The sequence below is a fragment of the Solanum verrucosum genome, unplaced genomic scaffold (assembly GCF_900185275.1).
Source record: "Solanum verrucosum unplaced genomic scaffold, falcon-dt-bn FXZP01000212.1, whole genome shotgun sequence".
NCBI classification, from domain to species: domain Eukaryota; kingdom Viridiplantae; phylum Streptophyta; class Magnoliopsida; order Solanales; family Solanaceae; genus Solanum; species Solanum verrucosum.
Window position 1 is genome coordinate 622,249 of NW_026020038.1, and position 20,094 is coordinate 642,342.

The following is a 20,094-nucleotide window of genomic DNA, read 5'->3' on the forward strand; positions in this document are numbered from 1 at the left end:
AGCATAATGCACATCTGTATTCCAGTCAATGTCTTTCCTCAAAGCATAATAATCAGTAGCAACTAGGAACAAAGGTATCATTCTAGATATTTTTTGAACCAAACTTGTTACTGCATTGGTATGTTTAACCCCATAACCATTTAAAGAATCATAAATGTATAAACACCTTTTCCTTATGGAAAAAACAACCAAAAACCAGTGGAATGCAGCACTACTATTGACTGAAATGCATACATGATCAACATCCACCCATGGAGTATTAGCAAGAATCCTATCACCTCTTATATATTGTGCAACCTCATGATGTATACTAATCAGACTTTCATCTTTATCATTGACCTCCCAAACATCATGGATTTGAACAACCCAACTGATGAAAAAAAGGGTCAATAGTAGTAACTCTTGCACTATTATCAGGACCATACTTGCAAAACTTGCGAATATAATACATTAGCACATCAACATGCTGCATAACAAGTTTTAATAGTTAGCATCAAACAATAAATAATATCACAACTTGATTGACAAAATCACCATTATCTGATTATTACCTATTAGACTATATTTAAAATTCAATGTTTGTGTCATTGTAACTATTAAACTATAATTAGGATTCTATGTTTGTTTCATTAGTTTATTTTCCTAACATACATACCAAAAATAACTGTCACCAGAGAACTAAATCACATATTCCAGTGACTACAATGAAACCAATTTTACTTACCAATCACTAAAAATCACAACTAAAAACAAATACCAAATCTTACTTTAATATAGAGTTACACAGTAAGAAATTACCAAATCTCTCCAAGGATGTCCTAGATAAGCCAAAATGTGAAATCAAACCATCAAATCCACCCTCCCAACACCAAACTCAAAAGGAGGAACAATTGGATTTGAAGCAGCAGTGAAGAAATTGGTTTTCCTATAAAACAAAATGAGTAGTTATAGCATATAAAGTAAATGAACAAATGGTAAAATACAATTACACAACAATACATACTTTCCACGTTTCTTGAATAATTTGCTATCAATCCATTTTTAAAAATGAATGATAACTTCACTGTACATATCAAACCCTTTGTAATTTACAAAAGGATGCTTCCATAAACAGTACTTCATTGTGTTCACCGATGTGCCACCTGATTCACTTAAGTTTGTGTATGGTGATTGGGCATACTTTCCTGGAATCTTCGTACGAACATGTTGAACTGGAGAGATATGTGTGTTTTCACCCTCAATAACACCAAACTGATTGAACTTTGTTTTTCCAGCTTCGACAACTTCCAAAGGTGTGACACAAATATTTTCAGATTCCACTACTACCAATGATGACACATATGTTTGTCCAGTTTCAAGAGCTACCAACTGTGATTCACGCATATTGGGCATAACAATGTCATCCAATGTAGGAGTTTTTCTATTTATTTCAAAATCAACAGGTACACCACCTATTAAGATATACAAACATCATTTATGTATCTATATTTTATGATATTTCAAACACAAACCAGAAATGAACTAAAATAGTTGTAAAAAACATATTTAAGCTAACAAAAAAGAACTTACAACTGTTATCAAAAACATGATTACGAAACAAAGATGGTGTCTTATCTCCTCAATCTTGCAAATGTTCATTTTGGACATCAACTTTTCCTTTTCTTTGATCCTCAACAACAATCTTAATGTTCTCAATAAAAATAAAATTTTGAGTCATTTAGCTATTACAATAAGACAACAATATAGCTAATTACAGATATGTAATCAACAAGAAGATTAAACATATTTAAAAATCAACACAGAGTATACACATTAACATTTATAATAGTCTTCATCTATCATTATACTGACTATTGTTTAAACATATATTTTTTAGAGCATCATAACTATTTTAACAACATACTACAAAAACATAAAATAAAAATTGAACTGTTAAAAATAATACAAACAACACTGCAACTTTCAAAATGAACATAACAATAAGTAAATAAATCAAATACTATACTAAAACAATAATCTAATTACAAGCATAAATGGGATAATAATCATATTTATATACCAACAACACTACACCTGATCATTCACTATCATAACAACCAAAAAACATAAATGCAAATAATAACTAACATTGTGAACCCTGCAACTTTCCTATTTTTCCCCTCTTTCAAAACTAAACTAATTTCACAATTATAATAAATATCAATAACCAACTTTTATCATACAAAAACCAATTATTACACTAGCTTTTATCATAATTCATAATTTATACCAAGTTTTATCATAAAAAAAACCATATATAATTCATAATTTATACCAACTTTTATCATACAAAAAAAACCATATATATATATATATATATACAATAAAACAGACAACATAGAATCATTATATGCTTCAACCATATTAAAAAACCAAAGTAAAATACTTAATACGAGATAAAATTCAGTATGTATACCAACTTACTTACATGCAAATTCTACCATTATAGAAATAATATTTTACATATGTACTTATAAACAATAACACTAACATACTGCATACAGACTATTAAAAATAAAAAACATATCTTTCAAACTGTCATGATGTATAACAAACAATGATCAAAGAAATGCAACTAGAGAATATAAAAATAAATTGTGAAATATAAATTACAAACAATATGCTACCAACAAACAGTGGATTTTAAACTAATTATAGACAAATTAATCTACATATAATAACAAACTAAAATACTAATAAAAAAATAAATAAAAGTCAATATACAACTTACATTGACATCACCTGCAACTTTCATATTAAAACCCTCTTTCTGAACATATCTATTCTCATTATTGTATGTTTCATTATCACATTGATCCTTAGATTCTCCGCATGCAATTTCATTCATTTTACCACTCTGAAAATTGAAATATAAGTTATACTACATGTTGAAACTCAGTAACCCGTAAATAATGTTTATCTAAATATTAGTTTATAAGCAAATAATAAGTCCATATATTAATAAGTAGACTAACCCGTTCAACACCTAAATCTTTGTTGGTTGAAACATCATTTTGAAGAGATTTCAACTCTTGAATGATATGTTTGAATGATGAATCCATAAACTCCTTCATTTCAACAAACTTAGCATCTACATTTTTTTCAAATTTTTCCAACTCATTACGAACCTAACAAAAATTAAAATGACATTAATGTTTCTTCAACCAAAATTCTGACAGTAAGTAAATAATATTTATAATCAAACCTTCACAACTTCTTGGGCAATTTTCTGCAAATCCTTATTAAATGACAAACTCCGATCACTTCCAAGTTTTTTGTGCAGAAATATGAGGCAAATCTTTGTCATTCTATCGAATGACACAATAAGTCCGTAAATTCTCATTTTGTCGTACAGATCTATCACGTTTACTCTTCTTATTGAATGGCATATCAGTCAAAATAGTTAGGTTTTCCACCTCAATGATAGCAAACTCCTCATCCATGACACAAGACCTTCAAATATATACTAACACAATAATAATAAATTATGAATATACACTACTCATAAAATAAATTAATTAATACTAACGATATAACTTCTATTACCTGATTGCCATATTTTCTGAACATTCCTTTATTGAGATGGTCAAAATATATCTTGTTTTTTGATATATCCCAATTGAATATTCTAGGCGTTCGATTGGATTTACGAATTGCAATGGAACCATCAACTTTGTTACAACATTCGTAAAATCAAATTTGCAATGCGAGCGGAAACCCTTCAAACTTCACATAATCCGGATCTTTTGCCATTTGACTTGATATGGAATGACGAAGATTGAAAAAGGAGATATTGCCCCAGGGGTACGTAATGTACTATCCGGACTCATTCTAATGAAATAAATCATAGACATATTAAAAAAGTCTTCTTCCTGATTCAACCCATCTTCTTTAAACACTCTTATGAAATCATCTTTCAAAACCTTATCAACAACATCTGGAAAGTAACGAGAAAGTAACTTTGATGTATTGTTCGGATCATGATCAAAACCCATACACCCACCACAATTAAAATCAGTAATTACCAAAAATTCTCTAAGCCCAAAATGCATTTCTTTACCATTTATGTCAAACACAAACATATCATCCCGATTGTTAGATAAATGATGAACAAGACATTTAATAATCCGAGGTTGGAGTTTCAATTGGGATAAGTCTATTAGATAACCAAAAGGAGACTCTTTAAACAAATGAACACTGCCAATATTTTCAAGTAGCTTTGTTATATCAACAAAAATGTTGACATTAACATAAGAACACCAACGCGATTGTTTCTTCTTGATCTAAAAAAATAATATATTAAAAATCAATAAATTATATAGTCATAAAATGCAAAATTTATAATATAAACAAAGAAATATTTGCATCAAACAGTACATTTCTAGAAAACGACCGTAAAAACATACCTTTGGTGGTACTTGTGTTGCCTTTTTCCTTTTATTATTAATCAACCTAACCCATTTTTTACTTAAACCATTCATACCTTTGCTCACCGAACCCCCATCAACATTCTATGACAGAAAAAAATTTAATTAATGTTACAAATCTTTCAAATAAGAACAAGATTCTACACTTGCATGTCACAAAAAAAAAACAAAAATTTAATCAAATAAACAAATACCTTTAAATCTTGATCTTTATTTACTCTTAATCTTTTAGAGAGGGGGATTTCATCCTCAAAATCGATGTCAAGTGGATAATGATCTTCTAGCAATTTTTCTTTGCCCTTCGATTTTGTATCTGCCCCATAATCATATTTTTGTTGAACTTTGTAGGATGATGAAGAATTGATAACAATACACCCATTAGTTCTACCAGATGGTCTTGAACAACTGATCGGCGGGCTGTCAACAACTACCATGGATTTGTTAAGTCTAGGACTTTTACGTGAAGTCTTTTCCATCGAACAATGGTAAATTTTTTAGTTAGTTGGATTGTGAATCGTTTCTGTGAAGAAGATTAAAGATTTCAGAAAAATAGAAGAACAATATGTAAGGAAACCCTTTTGACTGCCCAAAATATTTTCAATATTTCTTGAAAGAGACCTTCTTGAAACTATAACTTCATATGGAAGGAAACCCTTTTGACTGCTCAAAATATTTTCAATATTTCTTGAAATTATAACTTCACATCGATAATTACACCGCCTTTATTGGTAAAAAAACAGCTTTATCAAAAAAAGAATAACCTATTATGATCCCAAAAAGGTCCACTAAGCCTAAAAAAGGTAAAAAATAAAAGTAATAGAACGTGTATATTTGAAACTGTTTAGGAGAGAAAATATTTAATAAATATTAATATCCTAATTATACTCCATATAAAAGGCATGAAATACTAAAAGTATGAGAGAGAAAAATTTGTAAAACAAAATTAAATTAAATACAAAAATTCAATATTTTGTTATGTATGTAATTTAAAAACTTAGTTTGTAATTAAATATAAGTATATTGATATTTTGTTAATAAAAATCTTAAGTAGTATTTTTTTGTAATTTTCACTTTTCAATAATTGAATTTTCTGAATAAAATATTTTTCTTGAGTACACTGGAATTTAAGATATAAAAACTTAACTCCACTAAGAATTTACACTAATATTTAATTTTTGCTAACTTAATTATCTAAATGTCAACTAATATTTTATGGGTCATAGCCGCCCGCCTGCAGAGGAAACTCTTTTAATTCCCTACCGAAATCGTAGAAGCTCTGACAACAATTTGAAGGATCATATTTTGTTTATAAACTCAAAAGTTCTTGAACCTTATTTTAAGTTCTATCTATTTCGTATGTTTTTCATGTTTCTATCTATTGAAATTACTAGCAAGAATATATAAATATTCTTGGAATTAATAATTTCTTTTCACTTATCACAAACTAGAAAATAAATAAGAACTCTATTTATTTACCAACAAAAAATGTCCACTTTGTTATTTCCTTTAGAGAATGATTGTTTGTAAAAGTCAGCATCATGTTTTCCTCAATCCAATTATCATGTCTAGATTATGTGGATTTGAAGGAATTTGACTATTGAATAGAAGTATCTTCCATTCAAGATTTGCTTTCAGTCTATTTGACATAGAAAATTCATGTATTTTTCCTCACTCGTTATTAAATTGTTGATATTTAGATTTGGCATACACAATTGAAATAAACAAAGTTTTTGATTGGATCTTACGTATTATAATCTAGCAGATATAGAACAACTAAGATCCTGTATCCAAAAAACCCAATCTTATTTGATAGAACAAAATACAAAGTAAGTTCTTTAAAGAAATTCATCAAACACTCGGGGGAACAATTACTTATACTTAAAAATCTTACAAAACATGAAAAACAAATGTTGGGATATTCAAATTCTACCAAGGCCTCTCCCTCCTTTCTGTGCCACCAATGTTTGCATTGGATCCATGAACCTCGTCATATCCCATGACATCACCAAATTCACCATTACTAACTTAAACACCAACACCACCACAATTTGTTGAATTCATGAACCTTTCAGTGACCTATGCCAACACAAATTTAGGTTGTTCTTATTAAAGTTGTTGCTTTTTAGTTCTTTATTGTGGACTCCCTCTTTCAGATGGAACATTTTCCTTTTCTTTTTATGAAGCGCTTTTCAACAACTTTAAACTTTGTATTAACAAAGAAAATTCAGTAAGAATAAAGTAAATTGTCTTGGCGTCTCAACATGACGAGAAAAGTTAGTGTCATGTAGTTAGTAGGTCATAATGGAAATTACTTCTTGTAACAATCAGTTTGGTAGATTTATATTAGGACCCTTTTCCCTTTAATTAAGTTACACTTGGTATACGCTTTAAATGTTTATTATGACTTGCAAGGATGGGTAATACGCAACTCGAGGTAATTAGATGTGTAATACAGAAGAAAATAAAAAACTAGAGTGTTAAAATCTTAAGAATTTATCCGAGTCAACATTTGGGATAAACGAGCTCAGAATCGAGGTTTGAAAGTTCATATATATTTGAAGGGTGATTTGTGACTTCAGTGGATATTGAACAAGTCCCAATGAAATTAGGAGAGATTCAAAATCTTAAGTTGCAAACTAGTAAAATTGAAGATTAAGAGATCATCACAATCAAATATGTGCCCAGAAACCTCATCTTGGTATTTGAGCATCCCAACAAGTTCGTAGGGCATTTTGGTGAAATTTGCATATTTAATTTTTATCTTGATAGGTTTGTGCACTTAACCGGATAATGGTAGGCACCTGATTTTTGTGAACTTTGAGGTTTCAAGCGTGGGTGTCGTCATCTCGAAGAAGTGATGGGATTGTTTTGCTTCAGGGTCTTAAGGGTTGTTGTGCGATTGTGTACGGGAGAATACTAGGCTGAGCATTGTGATCAAGAGGGGTGAAATCCGCGACTGGAAATGGAAAGGAACATGGGGGTTTGTGGGGTCTGCGATGATGTAAAAATCAACAATCTCTCTACCTTCGTAAGGTAGGGGTAAGACTGTCTACTCACCATACACACCATTCTAGTCACACTCCACTTGTTGAATTAATTACATTGAGTTCGTTATCGTTATTGCTATTTTTATAAGAAAAGTCCCGAGGTAAGAATTTATCTAACTAACAATCCTATTTATAAATAACTAGGTAATGTGTCCGTGCTTCGCACGGTCATAAATAATTGCATTAAACTATGGAATAGTCCTTTACTAATATTTGAATATTAAAAATATTTAAGAGATGGGATCTTTAAAAACATATTATTAAGAGTATTCTAACATGAACTAGAATACTCTACCTTTTCACAGTAAATTTATCTCGTTCCATACCTTTCTTGTAGATTTATCATTCAAATAGTATATGTGTGACGTTATCTAAAGACATAAAATGATATTGTTTATTCAAAAATTGTATACATTAAAATAATACAATACCATACAATACAATACATTATGAAACAATACATAACACTCATCCAAATAGATATTGTAATATAGCAAAAATAGAAAAATTAAGATCATCTTTCGAGAAAACTCAAATCTTACTGATAGAACGAAACTCAAAGTGATTTCTTTCATGAAATTTATCAAACACTTAGGGAAAAAATAATTTTACCTAACAAAACTAAATTATTGTCTAAAAACATGGAAAATCAATGTTAGGATATCAAATTCTACCACTATCATCTCTACGGCCTCTCACTCCTTTAATGCTGCCACCATTTGCACCATTACTAGCTCTGTTATGTTCGCCAACTAGACCTCCCACAATTTGTTGAACCTTGCGATGCCAAAATTAATTTATGTTGTTCAGAAAATATGCTCGCTTGTATTTTTCCTTTGGTGTGAATAATATTCTTATTTGGTCATTTGTTCCAGGATCTCCCTCCAAGATTGAATATTCTATTTTTCTTTTTAGGGAGGAATCTTGTTTTGTCATTCCAACATCCTTTCATTTTAAAATTATTAATGTTGTATGAACACATAAAATATATATAAAAAATTATGAAAAAAAAACATATATAGTGTGCGCGCACACACACACTCACACACAGACATACACACTCACTTACTCTCTCTCTCTCTCTCTCTCACACACACACACACACACACATATATATATGCGCAAGAAGCTTAGTCAAACAAGTTATAGTAGTCCAAAAAAATGCAAATAATGTAAGTGCTTACAACTTTTACTTCAGTGGTTTCTTGATCAACTTCAAGCTTTGATAAACCCCTGAATACATGTTTTCTTACCTCCACAATAGAACGATATTGTTTTCTCTTATGATAGTAATACTGAAATCCAACATTATTTTTGTTAAGAAATAACTATATATATGATTGTACAAAGTACAAATTAAACTGCACACTTTAAGAAGTAAATATATTACTAACTCTCATTTTATTGATATATCACTGGTTAGAGATTATTGGTCCTTAATTAGGATAAAAACTAGTTATATATAAGATTTTAAGCAAAAAAATAATAATATAAAATCCAAATAATTTTGAATATGATAGTATTGTTGTAGTTTAGTAGTCCAGTTTGAAATAAGAAAATAAAGTTTAATTATTGCCTAACACACACAAAACAAATGTTCTGATTTCTTTTTCCAGGAAAAATATAAGATAAAACAAGCAATAATATGATTAAATGGAGGATTCACAATATTGGTAGTGATCAATAAATCCAAATTAGGAAGCATGATATAAAGAAAAGAAAATGTCATACATTCAAAGGCGGAGCTAGGTGGGGGTTTGTGGGTTCGGACGAACCCATTAGCTTGTTCATAGATCCTGTATTTGTACTAAAAAATTAACTAAATAGATATATATTAATTTGTGAACTCCGAACAAAATTAATTGACAGTTCTAAAGGAAATTTAGAACCCCCAAACTCTTAATCTTTGCTCCAAGAACATATACATCAATAAAAATTGTATTTACCATGTCAAATGCTCCATTTTCACGTCTTCTCGTTTTGGCTAGCCATCCATGTAGCATCTCCTTGTATTTACGGTTAAGACGATCACTAATTGGTTCTTGTGCAGGATTTTTACTAACCGCTTGTGGTATATTAATGGTGTAACAATTAGATTCACCTTTAGAAGGTTCTATTCAAAAGCTAACATTACGAAAGACTGATGTTTTCTTCTTCTCATCAATCATATTTTCGGATACTCTCAAAGTAAAACTCAAGAATAATATTTGAGAAGTAATGTGGTTTGAAGCTTGAAATATCGAGGACTATATATAGATAATTAAATTGAGAAGATGAAATTAATAAGGTATGATTGCTTTTAGAAAAAATATTATGATATTTGGATATTTGGTCAATACACCTATTTATTATCTTTAGAAGGTGAATCTTTTGGAAAAACAAATCACGATATTTGGATATTGGGTCAATACTTATTTATTGTTTGTAGAAGGTGGCTCTTTTAGGAAAAAAAATCACGAATTTTAGACATTTGGTCAATACTTATTAATTGTTTGTTGAAGGCGGAAGACCCTTCTACTTATCGTGATTTTACTAAGCTTATGTGACATTTAATTTTACTGAGTCGGATAAATATGTGGTTACACGTATTTAAAAGCAAGTGACATCCTAATTTCACTCGCTTTTAAATATGTGTAACCACACAGTTTATCCGACTCAGCAAAATTAAATGTCACATCAGCTTAGTTAAATCAGGATAAGTAGAAGGGTCTCCTCGACCATTCCGCCTTCAACAAACAATTAATAAGTATTGACCAAATGTCCAAAATTTGTGATTATTTTTCCCAAAAGAGCCACCTTCTACAAATAATAAATAAGTATTGACCCAATATCAAAATATCATGATTTTTTTCTAAAAGAGCCACCTTCTACCAATAATAAATAAGTATATTGACCAAATATCAAAATATTGTATTTTTTAAAAGCAATCATTTCTTATTAATTTCATCTTTATCTATATTCAAAATTACTTTCCATCTTCTCAATTTAATTATGTATATATAGTCCTCAATATTTCAAGTCTTAAACCACATTACTTCTAAACTATTATTCTTGAGTTTTCTTTACTTTGAGATTTTCCGAAAACATGATTGATGAGAAGAAGAAAAGATCAGTCTTTCGTAATGTTAGCTTCCGAATTGAACCTTCTAAAGGTGAAGATAACTGTTACACCTTTTATAAACCACAAGCGGTTAGTACAAATCCTGCACAAGAACCAATTAGTGATTGTCTTAACCGTAAATACAAGGAGATTCTACATGGATGGCTAGCTGAAAAGAGACAACGTGAAAATGGAGCATTTGACATGGTAAATTCAATTTTTTATGATGTATATTTCTTAGAGCCAAGAATACAAATTTAGGGGTTCCAAATTTCCTTTAAAACCGTCAATTAATTTTGTTAGGGGTTCACAAATTATTATATATATATATATATATATATATAGTTAATTTTCTAGTACAAATGCAAGATCTATGAAATAGCTATTGGGTTCGTCCGAACCACGAACCCCAACCTAGCTCCGCCTCTGCATGTATGACATTCTCTTTTCTTTATATCACGCTTCCGAATTTGGATTTATTGATCACTACCAATATTGTGAATCCTCCACTTAATTATATTATCGCTTGTTTTATCTTCTTTTTTTTTCTGAAAAAGAAAAGAAAAAAAGAATCACAACATTTGTTTTGTGTGTGTTAGCCAATAATTAAACTTTATTTTTTTATTTCAAACCGGACTATCAAATTCAAACTTATTAGGATTTTATATCGTATATTTTTCTTTAGTTGTATAAAATTTTATATTTAACTAGTTTTTATCCTAATTAAGGACCAATGAATCTCTAACAAATGATATATTAAGAAAATGAGTGTAAGTAATATAATTACTTTGTCATATGTGCAGTTTAATTTGTACTTTGTAAAATCATATATATAGTTAGTTCTTAACAAAAATCTTGTTGGATTGCAATATTACTATCATATGAGCAAACAATATCATTCCATTATGGAGGTAAGAAAAGATGTATTTAGGGGTTTATTGGCACGCCCCGAGCCTACACCCTTGGCGGGACTGGCACTCGAGAACCATTGATGGCCCCAAGCGAACTCTTGGTCTGGCTTACTTACTCAGCTGAAGACTTTAAACATTTAGAAAAGAACTCAAATGGAAGATAACTCAACTATCTCAAACTAAACTCATAATGTTTTAGAAATAAACATTTAACATAGCCAAAGTGGCAACTCAAAACTGAACATAAGTCAATAACAAGATAAAGACAGATGAACTAACTGACTATCTATCTATGAAGCCTCTAATAACTGAGATAGATGTTAGGACAAGACCCACAACATCCTAATGAACTAAATACTTAAAGAGCAATAAAAAGGGATCCTTCGGAAGCAAGGAGGCTCACCAACAAACTCTGGAGCTCAACTAGAATCAACGATGCACTGGATGCTGATCCTGATTACCTGTGTCTCCATCATTAAAAGATTCAGGCCACATGACATCAGTACATTGAATGTACGAGTATGCGAGGGGAATTCTACAACAAGACATAAGCTTGAAAGAAACTAAAAGAACATACCTAGGCTCAACTCAACTCAACTTAACTCATTATAATATAAAGCAATAAAATAAATGCAATTTAAAGAAATGCTTTTAAAACATGGATAACAACTTTGTGTATTTATAAATACAAAAGTAACTCTGTATGTATACAAAGATACAATATAAACTCTGAATGTGTATAAAAATACAATTAATACTGTTGTGGGAGTTTCTGTAATTGACAACCACCACTATGAGCCTAAGTAGTGACATAGTCTCTTATCCACGCTGCCAGAACTGTCCTATACTTTGCCGTAATATAGAACGCCTTAACTAAGTGGATCCACTAATCTATACTAAAAAGCACTTAAGGAATCATCTAAAAATTATGATCCTTTACTACCCATGATGGTTACATGGATTATGGAGACGTGAGTTATCTGGACTCAAACTTGTCCCCATATCGGTGCTCAATAATACTCCCAAAATACTCAGCTCATATGTTTAAAAAACATAACTTCTTTCTTTGGTTTGAGATAATTACTCAAAACTTAGCTTAAAAGCTCTCTTGGAATTGAAGTTCCCTTTCTTGCTCAAATGTGAAAACATTTACTCTTTAACTGAAAACTAGCTCAAAGGCTCTTTTGGAAATCAAGGTTTCCTTTCTTCTTTAAATGTGAGAACATTTTACTCTTTGGTAATACATAGTCCCGATATACTCATTTGAAGAAATGAACTTCAAACTTAACTCTTTACTCAACTCAAAACTCAAGTCTTAAAACCAAGTTAAAACATTTGTAAAAGACTTTTGGAAGACTCTATGAATTTCTTTTGACTTGACTCTTAACTTCTCTTGACTTGACTCTTAATTTCCTTGAATTGAATTATGGATTCAAGGATTGTGATTTGTGATAGGAAAGATCTCATGATGTTTAGGAGTGTTTTTAGATAGTTAAACATGATAAAAAAAATAAGAAATCACTGTCTGGAAGAAAGTCTGCGACGCGGAGATGCAGTTAATTATTTGGTCGCGAAATAAATTTTGAGGCAGAACGGTTAGTGACCGCTCCGCGACGTGAAGAAACTTTCTGTGAAATGGGGGACCAGGTCCGCGATGCGGACTGGGCACCAGATTCACTTGACTTTTTCCTTCTTCATTTTCTAACCCCAATTCACCTAAATTCGATTCTTTTTCTCCAGTTCACTTTAGATTCAGATACCCAACATACGTACACAAGAATCTAATCAAACACAACTCTAAAATCAACCTTAAACTCTCAAGAACTCCTCAATCTCATCCCAAATTCAAGAACAAAAGCAATTTAAGAATATAACTCAAGAGCATCAAAGACTAAATATTTTAGGATCAAAATCATATTAAAATAAACATGTTTGACACGTGGGTGAATGAACCCAATGCTATATGAACTCACATACCTCGTAGTGAGCACCTCTTGACGAAATCCACAAGCGATTCTTGAAGATCTTGACGATTCTTGCTCCTTCTCTTCTTCTTTTTCTCTTCTATAAAACCCTAACTCAGTATTGTAAAAGCATAAAATGGATCCTATTAGTTTAGACCCCAATTAATTACCAAAACAAAAATTAAGTCATGGGGCATGGAAAAGACCATTCCCTTCTAAAATCCGGATTAAACTTTGCTTATTTGAATTGCCCAACTTCAAATGGGCATATCTCACTCATACGAACTCGAAATTGAGTAAACTTGGTGGCGTTGGAAAGATTATTCCAAGATATTTCCTAAGATATCTATAATCATACCTAAATCATCTTGATCTAGGAGTTATGGTCATTTGAAGTTGACCAAAAACTCCAACTTAACATACTTAACAAATTTTCCAGGTTTTTATTCTTTTCAAAAATCACTATTTCCAATTTTTAACTTCTTTCTAGTCATTTCAATTAGTGAGATATTACAATATCTCCCCCTTGGGAACATTCATCCTCGAATTAGATTACTCTTACTAGGAAAAGGGCGTAACATCAAACATGCAGTTCAAACACACAACAAGCATAATGCAATTACAACATGCCAACTTATAAATGAATACCAAGAAAAGGATTAGTACCTTGATCTGGAACTTATCCGGATTTGAAGAGATATGGATATCTCTTTTTCATATCTTCCTCAGCTTCCCAAGTAGCTTCCCCAACAAATTGGTTCCTCCAAAGAAATTTGACTGACGCTACCTCTTTTTATTCTCAACTTGAAAACTTGGCCATCTAGAATCTGAACCGGAATATCTTCATTAGATAAGCTATACTTGATCCCAATATCTTTAGTTGGTATGATAAGTGAAGGATCTCCCATGCACTTCATCAACATGGAAATATGAAATACCGGATGGACCGCTGCTAACTTTTGTGGTAGCTCTAACTCATAAGCTACATTGTCAATCCTCTTGGATATTTTGTAAGGACTAATATAACAGGGACTAAGCTTCCCCTTCTTACCAAATCTCATAACACCCTTCATGGGTAATACTTTCAAGTATACCCAATCATCTACTTCAAACTCTAACTCCCTTCTCCTAACATCAGTGGTGGATTTATGACGACTCTGCATTGTTTTCAACCTCTCTTCAATGACTTTCATTTTCTCCATAGCTTGATGAACTAAGTGTGGTCCTATCAATCCTTCTTCACAAACTTTAAACCATCCAATAAGAGATCTGTATCTTCTCTTAAAGAGCCTCATAAGGAGCCATCTGGATGGTAGAGTGGTACCTATTGTTGTAAGCGAACTTAATGAGAGGTAGGTGATCAAACCAATTACCTTTGAAGTCAATCACATAAGCCCTCAACATATCCTCTAAGTTCTGGATAGTGTGGTCTGCTTTCCCATATGTCTGAGGATGAAAGGCAGTACTTAAGTTCACCTTTGAACCCAAGCCATTTTGGAATGACTTCCAAAACTGGGCAGTAAATTGCACACCTCTATCTGAAATAATGGAGACTGAAACCCATGAAGTCTAACTACCTCTTGAATATACAACTTAGCATAATCTTTTGTTGATTGGGTAGTCTTTACCGGCAAAAGGTGGGTTGATTTTGTCATTGTATCAACAATCACCCAAATCGAATCATGTTGCATATGAGACCTTGGTAAACCTGTTATGAAGTCCATATTTATCATCTCCCACTTCCATTCTGGAAGTTCTATATTCTGAGCCATACCATAGGGCATTTGGTGCTCTACTTTAACTTGTTGGCAATTCGGACACTTGGCGACAAACTTTGCAATGCCTTTCCTCATACTACTCCACCAATAAACTTCTCTCAAGTCATGATACATTTTTGTGGATCCTAGATGAATGGAATATCTGGAGCTTTGAGCTTCCTCCATGATCCTTTCTTGAAGTTCATCCACCCCTGGTACACACAACCTACCTTGATACCTCAATACGCCATCTCCTCCTTGTTCAAAATCCAAAACTTTTTGCTTATGAACATTTGTCTTTAATTCAAGTAAAATAGGATCTTGGTCTTGCTTCTATTGTACTTCTGACACCAATGATGATTCAACCTTATTCATCACCACTACTCCTCCTTCTGTGGAATCTATTAGTCGGACTCCCAAGCATGCAAGTGTGTGCACATCTTTTGCTAGCTCTTTCTTATCTTCCTCAAAATGGGCGGTACTACCCATAGATAACATGCTTAAGGCATCACCAATAACATTAGCCTTACCTGGGTGATAGAGGATACTCATATCATAATCCTTGAGTAACTCTAGCCACTTTCTCTGTCTGAAATTAAGCTCTTTCTGACTAAACACATACTGAAGACTCTTGTTATCGGTGAACACATCCACATGAACACCATAAAGATAATGGCACCATATTTTAAAAGCAAATACTACGGCAGCCAATTCTAGATCATGGGTTGGGTAATTTTTCTCATGAACTTTCAAATGTCTAGAGGCATAAGCTATAACTTTTCCAATCTGCATTAACACACAACCCAAACAAACTCTAGACGCATCACAATAGACAACAAAGCCATGCATACCTTCTGGTAATGTCAAAACTGGGGCAGTAGTCAACCTCTTTTTCAATTCCCGAAAGCTTTTCTCACAAGCTTCAGACCATTGAAACTTGACTATTTTCTAAGTTAACTTGGTCAAAGGGGATGAAATAGATGAGAACCCCTCTACGAACCTTCTATAATAGCCAGTCAAACCCAAGAAACTCCTAATATCAGTTGGAGATGTGGGTCTAGGCCAATTCTGCACTACCTCTATTTTTTTAGTATCAATTCTAATTCTGTCACCGGAAACAATATGGCCTAAGAATGCCACATACTCAAGCCAAAATTCACATTTAGAAGACTTAGCATATAAATCTTTATCCTTTAAAGTCTGGAGAACTATTCTGAGATGGCTAACATGATCTTCCTCATTCCTAGAATAGATTAGTATGTCATCAGTGAACACGATAATAAACATATCTAAATAAGGCTTGAATACTCTATTCATAAGGTCCATGAACGCTGCAGGAGCATTGGTCAAACCAAAGGATATGACCAGAAACTCATAATGACCGTAACGGGTCCTTAAAGTTGTCTTTGGAATATCACATTCCCTTACTCTTAATTGATGGTAGCCAGATCTAAGATCTATCTTAGAGAAACAAGTAGCACCCTGAAGCTGATCGAACAGATCATCTATTCTCGGAAGAGGATACTTATTCTTGATGGTAACCTAGTTCAAATGGCGGTAATCTATACATATCCTAAGGAAACCATATTTCTTTCTCACAAATAAGACCGGAGCGCCCCAAGGTGAGACACTTTGTCGAATAAAACCTTTATCTATGAGGTCTTTCAACTGTTTTTTAAGCTCTTTCAACTCTGCTGGAGCCATTCTATATGGAGGAATAGATATAGGACGAGTATCTGGAAAAATATCTATACTGAAGTCTATTTCTCTCTTAGGAGGGACTCCGAGAAGATCATCAGGAAGAACTTCTAGAAACTCTTTTACTACTAGGACTGACTGAATAAGAGGTATCTCAACACTGGAGTCATTAACTCGAACTAAGTAATATACACACTCCTTGGAAACTAACTTTCTTGCTTTAAGGTATGAAATAAAACAACCCTTAGGCACTGTAGAACTGCTTTTCCACTCTAAGACTGGTTCACTGGAAACTGGAACTTGACTACTCGAGTTCTACAATCTATTGATGCATAACAGGCATAAAGCCAATCCATACCTAAAACGACATCAAAATCTACCATATCTAACTCAACTAAGTTAGTCATGGTACTTTTGTGATTGATGGAAATTGTACAATCACGTTAGACTTTCTTTGCTAGAATAGACTCACCAACAGGTGTAGAAACACTGAAGGGCTCACTAAGTTCCTCAGGAAGAACATTAAAATTCATCGCAACATACAGAGTTACAAAGGATAACTCGCTCCTGGATCTAGAAAATCATAAACATCAAAATTAAATACTTGGATCATACTAGTGACAACATCTGGCGAATCCTCTTGCTCTTGGCGACTAGCGATGGCATGAAGACGGTTTGATCCTCCACCTTGCCCCTGAAGTAGCTCCTCTAGATACATCTCTATCTGGTGGGGCTACTGAAAAAGATTGGGCCTTAGTACCCCCATTACCATTACCTTGCTTATTTTTTGGATACTCTCACATAAAATGACCATTCTTGCCACACTTGAACCATCCAGTGGAGCCATCACGACATATCCCTGAGTGGTTCCTACCACACTTAGCACGTGCAGGAATCTTAGCACCCCGTTGTTTCATACTACCTTGCGACTGTGCAGGTCTACCTCTGAAATTATGAGAATTCTGACTATTGCACTCACATTTGTTTCTTGGTGCAGATGCACCAGCAGATGATGAAGAAGGTCCTTTTTGCTTATGTTGGAAAGAAGATCGGTTTGCATTACTCTTTTGCTGCCCTGATTCATTCCCTGATGCCTTAGCCCTCTTATTCTTAAACCATTCTCTATCCCTCAGCCTATCCTCCTTAACTTGTTGCACATGGATCATCAGCCTTGCTATGCCCATGTCACCTATTAACATGGTTGCCTTACTTTCCTTATCTGACAGACGATATAGCCCAGCAACAAACAAGCTCATTCTACTCCTTATATCCGCAACCATCTCCGGAGCATAACGGGATAGTTGGGTGAACCTCTACCCATACTATTGAACGCTCAAAGAATCCTGCTTAAGTGTGAGGAATTCGCGTACCTTAGCCTCCCTTAGTTCTCGGGGAAAGAAACGCATCATGAAGGCACTCTCGACCATAGCCCAGCTCACATTCGATTACACGCAAGCACGACTTAGAAAGAAACTTTATATAGATTAACTCTATCGCACGAAATGAATGTGAAAAAAGTGAGATAGTTCCTAAATGTTGCAGCCTCATGGCACGCTTCACACCGATAACTAGGACTCCACATACATGGCTTCATAGACTCCCTAGGACTCTTGAACTCTATGCTCTGATACCAAGTTTGTCACGCCCTAAGCCTACACCCTAGGCACGACTAGTACTCGAGAACCATTGTTGGCCCCAAGCGAACCCTTGGCATGGCTTACTTACTCAGCGGAAGACTTTAAACATTTAGAAAAGAACTCAAACGCAAGATAACTCAACTGTCTCAAACTAAACTCAAAATGTTTTAGAAATAAACATTTAACTTAGCCAAAGTGGCAACTCAAAACTGAATATAAGTTACTAACAAGATAAAGACAAATGAACTAACTGATTGTCTATCTATGAAGCCTCTAATAACTAATATAGATGCCAGGAAAAGACCCAAGACATCTTAATTAACTAAATACTGAAAAATCAATAAAAAAGGATCTTCCGAAAGCAAGAAGGCTCACCAACAAACTATGGAGCTCAACTAGAATCAACGATGCACTGGATGCTGATCCTGGTTACTTGTGTCTGCATTATAAAAAGATGCAGGCCAAATGACATTAGTACATTGAATGTACGAGTACGCGAGGAGAATTCTACAACAAGATATAAGCTTGAAAGAAACTGAAAGAACATACATGTGCTCAACTCAACTCAACTTTAACTCATTTTGAAATAAAGCAATAAAATAAATGCAATATAAAGAAAAGCTTTTAAAACATGGATAATAACTCTGTGTATTTAGAAATACAATAGTAACTTTGTATGTATGTAAAGATACAATCTAAACTCTGAATGTATATAAAAATACAATTAATACTGTTGTGGGAGTTTCTCTAACCGACAACCACCACTATGAGCCTAAGTGGTGATACAACGTCTTGTCCATGCTGCTAGAACTATCTTATACTTTGTCATCGTATAGAACGCCTTAACTAAGTAGATCCACTAGTCTATACTAAAAATCACTTAAGTATTCATCTAAAAAGTATGATCCTTTACTACCCATGATGGCTACATGGTTTATGGAGACGTGAGTTAGCTGAACTCAAATTCATCCCCATATCGGTGCTCAATACTACTCCCAAAATACTCAGCTCATATGTTTAAAAACATAGCTTCTTTCTTTGGTTTGAGATAAATACTCAAAACTTAGCTTAAAAGCTCTCTTGGAATCGAAGTTCCCTTTCTTGCTCAAATGTGAAAACATTTACTCTTTAACTGAAAACTAGCTCAAAGGCTCTTTTGGAAATCAAGGTTTCCTTTCTTCTTTAAATGTGAGAACATTTTACTCTTTGGGAATACATAGTCCCGATATACTCTTTTGAAGAAATGAACTTCAAACTTAACTTTTTACTCAACTCAAAACTCAAGTCTTAAAACCAAGTTAAAACATTTGTAAAAGACTTTTGGAATACTATGAATTTTGTTTTACTTGACTCTTAACTCTCCTTGAATTGAATTATGGATTCAAGGATTGTAATTTGTAATAGGAAAGATCTCATGATGTATAGGAGTGTTTTTAGATAATTAGACATGAGAAAAGATCAAGAAATCATTGTCTTGAAGCAAGTCCGCAATGCGGAGATCCAGTTAATTATTT

The 20,094-nt window shown here is 32.8% G+C and overlaps 1 pseudogene; it reads right to left on the reverse strand.

Annotated features, from left to right (window-relative positions):
* LOC125821645 (uncharacterized) overlaps window positions 1-9,516 on the reverse strand; it is a 45,338-nt pseudogene extending 35,822 nt beyond the window's left edge.
* Between the last annotated feature and the right edge of the window lie 10,578 nt (window positions 9,517-20,094).